We start from the raw sequence: 9,099 nt of genomic DNA on the forward strand, positions 1-9,099 counted from the left end.
GGTCCGCCTTGGCCAGCACACCTCGGTGCCTGGATGCTGGCAGAGGTTATATCTGCCCTGTGAAATAACGGGTCCCCGGGGGAGCATCAGGCAAGAAATATTGATTCCATGAATTATACCTATTTCCTCAGGCAGTACCTCGGGGGAAGCGTGCGAGGTAGCGCGGCGAGATTACAGAACAGCCTCAATAATTGAAAGACGCTCCGCAATTAAGTTTGACACCACTCATTTAGATCAGCTACATTTCCCAAATTAAGCCCATGCGATGCCCTTCGCTCTCCCTGCTCGTTTCTCGGGCTCACAAACGGAAAAGCTCTTGCACCAACCTGAATGCAATGACACAAACAGCCTGTTCAAGGTCTTGGAAATACTCATTCCTTTGGGGATACCAGTGCGCGGACGATGGCACCAGGCATGCAGTATTTGTGTTCCTTCGTGGCTGCTCTGGCTGGGCGCCGTGCTCCGGCCCCGCGCCGGCTCAGCCGCCCGTGCGAGGGGCTGTGCTGGGTGGCGGGCATCGGGCACGGCACTCGTCTGCTTGTTGGGTGGATGGTTTTCCTCCCGAGATGAACGAGAGCTGCTCGAGCCGCAGGAACACGGGACAGCTTGCATGGCAGCGGCAGTGCCACCTGCAGAGAAAGCTCCCTCCTGTCTTTCCTCCCCCCAGCTCACACCTCGCTAAACAACTCAAACCCACCGATTTCCACTTGCCAGCCTCAACAACCCTCCCGTGGAGTTCAGGTAATAACCAGACCCAATTTATGCTCAGGAATGTGCTCAGAGCAGTATCGGTGCCTGTTATTTATTGCCCATGCTCCCAGTGCTTGTGTTTCAGGCACTTAATGGCTTTTTTTTTTTTTAAATTCTTTGGAGTCTGATGAATTTTTACTTTGGCATCTTTATTTTCTACTAAATGAACCCTCAGTGACGCCCATTTTTCACTGGCGGGTTGCTGGAGCCCATCCGTCGCTGGCAGGGCCAGCAGCTTGGGCTTTGCGGCGCTGAGCTGGAGCATTTGAAGATCTCTTTGGCTGGATTTTTTTCATTCAGTACATGTGAAATTCAAAAGTAGTTTTAGCCAGAATAGGATATTTTGAAGAATACAGGCCGGACAGTTTGCATGTAAAGCCTTCACCAGCGATCCAGTTCTTAGGAAAGGCATCTGGATTGCTTTAGACCCTTGGGATGTCAGCACCAAAATAAATAACTAAAAATAACAGATAACTGAAAATCATGTTAAAAAACCATGACCGAACAGTTGCCAAGACACAGGTACCTTCCAGGCAGAGCTGGACACTTTTCACTCCCAGCAGTTATCGCTGTATAATATCTCCATCCTCAAAACTGATGGATATGAAGTAATTCTTGAATTTAGATGACAAGAGCTGGCGTGGGAAGCCCTCAGTGATCACACACTGGTCAACTTACCCTCTCTTCCTAAAGGGTGGCTGATTTGGAAGAATCATTTACTTTTGGCAGCCTTGAGGCACCGGGAGGAAGCCTCTGAGCCGTACGTATGGCCAAAGTTGTGTAACTCAGGAACCAGATCTCCACCGACCATTTCTCTGTAGCAATGAAGTGGGGGTTTTCACCTGAAGGAAAAGGTGGGCTGGGGGTGCCCAGCACCCTGGGCAAGGCAGGGCAGCGAGCCCTGGCTTCTCAGCAGCACGGGGGATCGTGGAATTCGCTAGTTAGGATGAGTCTCCATGGCAGGAAGGAGACGTGATGCAGGGACAGCGAGAAAGGCGCCTCGGCCAGCCCAGCCGCACGGTGAAGGGAGGCAGGCTCAGAGGGAAGAACGAGCTATGCTTATTATTTAAATGTGGATTCAAGTATAAACAGCATCCCTTTTTCACTGGACGCCATCTGTCTTGATGCAATTGCCCAAAGAAAGGGTTAGTATCCTTTTTTGCTTTTTAAAGTATCGATCATTTTAGCATCTACTATCCAGAGCTGGCAAGCGATCGGCATCCTCTGATCCAGCCGGGTGGCACCCGCAGGAGTTCCCGCTCCCCCACCTTACAGAATAGCAGAAAAACTACCAAGTCAGGACAGCACTAGCAAAGTCTGCAGCAGGTTTCAGACGAGGATGTCTCCTCGCTGCTCCACCTTGGGCCGTGGGTGCCAGGCACACGGAGGAAGGCAGCTCCCGCTGCTCATTGCCTTCAAGAAAGAAGACTTGCATCTCTGTATTTTGCATTTACTGCCGCAGCAAAGAGCTCACGCAATGCTGGCACGCTCGTGTGCACAAATTGGGTGTTTGCACAAAGCAGATGCAGAGATACCCGTAAAGCCTTTGACTGCTTTAAGATAGTTACAGAAATCATGGATTTGCAGCCCGGTTTCAAACGGAAGAGCATTTTACGGCAGCAAAGAGAAAGAAGAGGGGTTCATCACGCAAACCAAGAGCTGTATGCAACAGCCTGACAAACAGAAAACTTTGGGATTTATCTACGAACTAAATGAGCATTCGTTATCTACAACGATAAATATCTGTTTACGGTGTAAGTCATTTCTTCCTTCTACTCCCGTGCAAACTCGGTGCCTGCAGAGCAGAATAGATGGCCCTGACAAGATCCCTTTATTACTTTCCCCGAGTTTCTGTCTGGAAAGTGACGGGGAGGAACTTATTAAACGGAGGACATTTAGAAACAAAGCCCAATAAGAGTAATCACATTAGATAAATGAGTATTTATCTACCATTTAGCTTTCTGACATGCAATATACGTCTGCCTATATTATTTCAGACGGTAATTTTACAGATGTGACCGTTACCCATAAATTTACCCAGACGAGGAAACTATTTGGTGTCTTTGATTCCAGCAGCTGTTGCTAAGGGGCTCATGAACAGCCACTCACTTCTTCAGTAGGTGCCCGACCCATGGGAGGCAGCACCGAGAGGAGGGGCTGGCGCCTCCCCACAACCTCCACCACCCCCCGGGAGCAGGGGTTCCCCTGGTGACACCCTTGCACCTCGGGCGAGGGGCTGCAGGAGGTCAGTAAGCAAAGCTGAGCTCTTCACAGGTCAAGCCCGGTTTGTAAAATATCCACGCTGATGGAGCTGCGCTAAAAACCTGCCCGGAAGATCCCAGCTTTGGGAAAAAAATGTTGCCTTAGCAACTAATTGCCAGCCTGCTTTTGCAGAGGAGGCGGCTGCGGCTGTGCTTACGTGCAGGTTAACTTCGTTGCCGCCACAAAGGCTGAACGCAATTTTCACTGAAATGATAGATACCCAGAGATTTTTCAACTTAACCATGCAAGGACTGAAGATGCCTCCTCCCGACAGCCCAAGGCGGGCGCTGCTCCCGAGATGGGGGCCGGTGCAGAGGCGAGGGACAGTGGCTGCGAGTGGCAGGAGCGAAAAGGAAACCTCAACCCACACCTTGGCTTTCACTAAATACGCGGGGAACCAGCGTCGCGTCTCCCAGAACTTGCTGGAATCTCTTTTTGTATATTTTTGTTGTGATGGTGTGTTATTTTTAATCTGAGCCTTTGCAGATTGGATCCTTGCTGATCTCATTTGCATTTGCTTCATGATTTAAACTCTAGCATGACATGTGCTGTTGGAAACACCTTTGTAAGCAAAGGTAGCGAGGTGCATCCTTTGATCACCTCAAGCAAAGACTGCTCAGGGCTGGGTTGGTGGTAGCAGCAGCCGCAGCGAGAAGGCTGAGTTTAACACTCAACAAGTGCAGGCTCCCTGCAGACCCCTAACCAAAGAGCACAGAATCCCAGAATCCCAGCACGGTGCGGGTTGGAAGGGCCTTCTGGAGATCACCCCGTCCCACCCCTGCGTGAGCAGGCACCCCCAGAGCAGGGGCACAGGGTCCAGGCGGGGGGTGAATGTCTCCAGGGAAGGGACCCCACAGCCTCTCTGGGCAGCCTGTGCCCCTGCTCTGGCACCCGCACAGGGAAGGGGTTTCTCCTCATGTTCAGGGGGAACTTCCCGTGTTCCAGCTTGTGCCCGTGGCCCCTTGGCCTGGCGTTGGGCACCGCTGAAAAGAGCCCGGCCCCATCCCCCTGACACCCGCCCTTCAGATATTTATAGGCACCGATGAGACCCCCCTCAGGCTTCTCTTCTCCAGGCTGAACAAGCCCAGGTCTCTCAGCCTTTCCTCACCAGGGAGATGCTCCAGCCCCTGATCCCCTTGGCAGCTCTGCCCTGGCCTTGCTCCAGCAGTTCCCTGCCCTTCTTGGACTGGGGGGCCCAGACCTGGCCGCAGCCCCCCAGATGTGGCCTCACTGGGGCAGAGCAGCATTTCCAGGGAACACCATCCCCTCAGCAGCATCATTCCTTACTAACACCAACACCGATACGAGTCACCCTCATAAATCGGAGCTGTGTGGATGTTAACTCAGGCGATTTTGGAGATGCGCTGGCTGCAGCACCCTGGGGCGCAGCGGGGCCGGGGGGCTGCCTGTGGCTTGGCAGAGCCTGCACGCCGGGCTGGCCCCTCGCTGTGTCCATCCACTGCCCCCCCCCGGCTCACCGCTGCTCTAAAGCCGCATTTGAATTGCACGGCGAGAAGCGAGGACCGAGTTTGGACACGAGGCTGCACAGGCTCACGGTGTTCCCAGCAGCGTTTAGACGCCGCTCAGCAAATACGTAAGTTTACACCTAACTTTAAGCAGACGCGCTGCGCCTTTGGCCTGAGATGCTTAAGCTTACGGGCAGGATCACTTAGCACCTCCCGGCTGCGTTATATGGTCGCAGCATTTTGATGTCCGGTTAGGAGCATCCTATTGAGACGTTCCTTGAGATGATTCACGCCTTGAAATGCTACACAATCCAAAAAACTCCCACCGCAAAGGAGGAATAGTGTTGGGAAAGGGTATTTATGCCCTCACCGGAGCCACGGAAGATGAATTCGAGCAGAGCAATAACAAGCGGTAAAACTGAGAACGTAGGTAATCCCAGCTGCAGACGGGGGTGTTCCTGCAAGACTTGAAATTTGGTGGCAAAAAGACTTGCTCATAGTTCCAGCAGGCTTTTAAAAGCCAAGTTCATAAATTACTGACACAAATGCTAGGGTTTCACTGAAATCTGTGTGGCTCGTAGACACCGAGAGGCTCCGAAGAATAAAATCACTCAAGTATTTTGTATGCAAAAAAAAAAAAAAGGAGATTAAATCAGTGGAGGAATCACAGCTGTCTAAGACTAGCCCTGGTAGGAGGGTGATTAATGAAAGCAGGGTGGAGGAGAGGGTGCTGCAGCGGTTGACTTTGCTCTCTTATGGCAGTAAATCAGGTGCATTAAAACTGATGAATCCTGGTGGTTCTGTGATACAGTAAAAGACACTGAAATGGTAAATTTAGTATAGTCTGAGAAAAGTCCCAGAATAGCTTTCCCCATTTCTTAATTGTAATTAAATTAACACACTATTAATTAAAAAAAAAGCACCCTGTAATAATTTGCAAAATTAATATCTCAATAGCTCTTTGTTTCTTTTAAAGATCTTTGAGATTTTAAATCCCCAAACCTGAAACTGGCTGTTTCTACCCAAGATATCACTGTTCCTTTCAACGAGTAGGCAAACGCTTGCCAAAGGAACCGAGGTGAACAACTAACCTCAGCAACGGGGCAAACAGGCGGGGGCGGGCCAGCTTCGCCCCCTCTGCCTCCTCATCCTCGCTGAGGGCTGCAGCATGGGGTCAAGGGGAAGGGACACAATTACACCCTCCCTGCCGGGAGTGGACTGCCGGGGGGCAGGAATACGCTCGGGTTTTAGCCCGGGGGGGCGTGTGCGTCCTGGCCCGCTCCGCCGCTGCTCGGCTGCAAAATACTATCGAGGGTCTTAGAAGGGTGCTGGGCTGCTTGACACCCGATGGGGACGTTCAGTTCCACTCATTAAAATGTATATATATATATATTTAAAGCTCCTGGGGAAGCCGGGTGTTCCTCACGTTGGGGGACCCCCCTGGGACTCGGGAGTACTGGCTTTGTACGGATGAACTATTCACATCGCAGACAGGGCAAACTCCCCTTGCGCAGCATCCAGCCTCGGCCGGCGGGGACACGGCCTCTCCCGGCGTTCCACCAAGAGCCGTACGGGAAATGGGAAACACGGGGAACATGGCGCTTGCGGGGCAAAACCTGCTGCTTACATTTTTGCGATTGGAAAAAGAACGTAGCGGAAGCCTGTTCCAGCACCGACCCAGCGCCGGCATTTTTGCCATCAGCTGATACATTTACATGGAATTTGTTGGCCTGAATTCCAAGTAAACCGAGTTGTGCTCCTCAAATGGCTTGAATTACACAAAATTAATAAGCCTTATCCCTTTTTATCATTAATAAAGGAGTTTTGCCTCTAAATGAACAGTTTCCTAAGTAAAATTCACTGTGCTCCCCTGGGGCTGGAAGTACGGTTGTGGGTGTAATGGCAGGTGACCGACTCACCACCTCTGCTCGGAGGTGTGAAGCCGAGGTTTGCTTTCTGCTTCTTTATAGAAAAACTTAGTTCTTTTGAGGGGAAACACAACCCTTCCAGGCTTGGGTTAAAAGCGGCGAGGTGTGCGTGCTGCCTTCCCGCAGCGGTGACCGATCAGCCCGAGGAACCATCGCCCACCTGGACAGCCCAGTCCAATTCTCTTTATTTTTTGAGATTAAATGAAAAAAAATAACGATGCTAGTTTCCCAAATCCCCTTCCAATTCAATTATATTTAGCAGAAAAAGACAGACTTAAATAAATCCCTCTCCTGCGGGTTTAGTAAGAGCCCCCCAAGAAGAGGAGGGATGAGGTTAAGATGCCACGGGGGATGCCGGCACCTTTGGCACCAGTGCTGTGCCACTGTGCTTTGCAGAGGGGGGTGAGAGAGAAAATAAGCCCTGAAATTCATGACAAAATCGTGATTCAGAATCACATTCACCAGTTTAGGAGAAAGACACTATTTTAAAATGATTGCCTACGTCAGATATGCCCATTTTTATCCTGATGCTTCTGGAGGAGTCGGATAATGTGATTTACCTTGCTGCTGCTCTCTTACACAGCACAGCGTTACAGGATAATTTAAGTTGGAAGGGACTTCTGAACATCACCTGAAGTCTAAAAACATGAATATATACTAGTTTTTTTTTTTCCTAGTTGCTGACTGTAACTCACAAGCTGCACAGAGCGATACTGAGCGCGGCAGAAGGACGCCCGGAGCTGCAGCAGGCGTACGGGGAGGGCTGACGGCAGCCCCCCCAGCTCAGCCTCGAGGTTTCGGGTCACATCTCCCTACCGAGCTACCCCCTGGCTGGGTGGCAGCCCCGGCGACCCCTGCGCCGCGTCCCCCGCTGACTCCGTGGCCCGAATCAGCAACACATGTGCACACGAAGCGCTTCACATCCCTAGCACGGGGTTTTTGGGAGCAACGAGGGAATAACAGATGCTGGCTTGGGTGAGCGGCGCGGGCAGGACTGCAAAGAGCAGATCAGCCTGAGGCCGAGAAACACCCCGCGCAGCCACCCAGCACATCCCTCAAACGTTCACTCGATCTCCTAGAATAACATTTTTAACGTAAGAAAGCTACATTTAAAACTACTTCTTAGGTGGCAGAGCAGAAACAAAGGGTAACCATCATAAATCACCGACTCAATTTTAAGAGAACGTTTCCCTGTTTGTTCTTCTCAGATAAGAAACTTCACATTAATCCAAACTAATAAAGTATTCAAACATACCATTAGGAAATAAAATGAATCAACTTACCGGAGATCTAGCTGAAGTTTAATCCTTCTGCTGCCTTCTGCTGGTTCCCAACTTCTAAGCAATAATTTATTACTGCTATATAAAATATTAAAGCCAGTGCCTGCAGCATTGCCCTATTTTTTAAGGTCTTGAATGTACCATTTCCTAATTCCTGCCCGGTTACAAATTTCTGCAGACTCTCATTAAATCGGGTCCCGCTGGTGCTCCTCACCCTCAGCACCGCGGAGGCACAACCCCCCCGGTTTATAGCATCTCGGCTTATACGAGGAAGCGGGGAAGGGAGTGGGACGAGCCTCCCACCTACGCCGTGTGCGTTACCTTCGCGTGCAGAGCCCAGGGGCGGCCAGGAGACTGCTGCATTCATGCTCCCTCCGCGCCGGAGCTGCTGTGCAGGCGCTTTCCCTTTCTCGCAAGGAGATACACCCTACGACAGAAGACGATGCTTCCCCTCAAAGGGCAGGATGCAGCTTCGCAGGAGATCCGTTTTAATGCTGTGTCAGTGCATCAAATGTCGCTGCTAATTTCTTGTTTCGAGCGGCTAAGTGATAAATTTTGCTTAGGGGAGAGAAGAGTTAAACGAGCTCTGGCATCTTCACATCTCCCGTTCTGAAGATATAGCAAACCATGCTGTGAATTTCTGCCAGAAGGATTTTAAACCCTCCATGAGAGAAGCAGTGAGGGGGGAAAAATACCTCCTTTCTTCCCCAGGTTCACTTATTTGCTGTTCTCCGGCAGAGGCCGGGTATCAGGCAGCAGGAAGGATGCAAAGCCCCAGGGACCCGATGGAGAGGCTGGGGGAGCTGGGTGCTGCTCCTTCCCCATGCCTGTCTCTGGGTGTCATGCTGGGGAGTGGGTTGAATAAAGCAGATTTTGGGTCAGGGGCCAAACCAAGGTTGCCTGTGCCCTGGGAGGAGCAGCCCCGCCGGCTCCAGCGCCCTTTTTTGCAGCCAGGGGCATCTCGTGTACTGCAAACACGGGATCTGCACAATATTTGCCATTGCTCTCCCTTAAAACAGGAGACACAGAAGCCCACAGGGCACAATGGTGTCCCTTTAGTTACACCCTTCTTAAGCGGGTGTTTTGTCTCTCACCTCCAGGACGCATTTTTGCCCAGGCTCCGCTGCAGCAGGTCCCCCCTCCTGCAGCGGGTTCCTTCCCACGGGCACGCGGGGAGACCGGGAGGGTTTAAAGGCAATTTTAACTGCAAACAAAATGTCAACGAATTGAGCAGATGGAGCGGGTCCAGGTTCCAGTTATAGCACCGTGACGTGAGAGCATCTACCAAAATAGGGGGAACTGATCCAAAAATAACATTCTCATTCTTGTCTTTAGAAAAGGGATGTCGCTGATGCCGGCGCACCCGAAAATAACCACCCACTTGTCAGAGGAGAGGATTCAGCGATATCCCAA

Source organism: Phalacrocorax carbo, chromosome Z (assembly GCF_963921805.1).
Source record: "Phalacrocorax carbo chromosome Z, bPhaCar2.1, whole genome shotgun sequence".
NCBI classification, from domain to species: domain Eukaryota; kingdom Metazoa; phylum Chordata; class Aves; order Suliformes; family Phalacrocoracidae; genus Phalacrocorax; species Phalacrocorax carbo.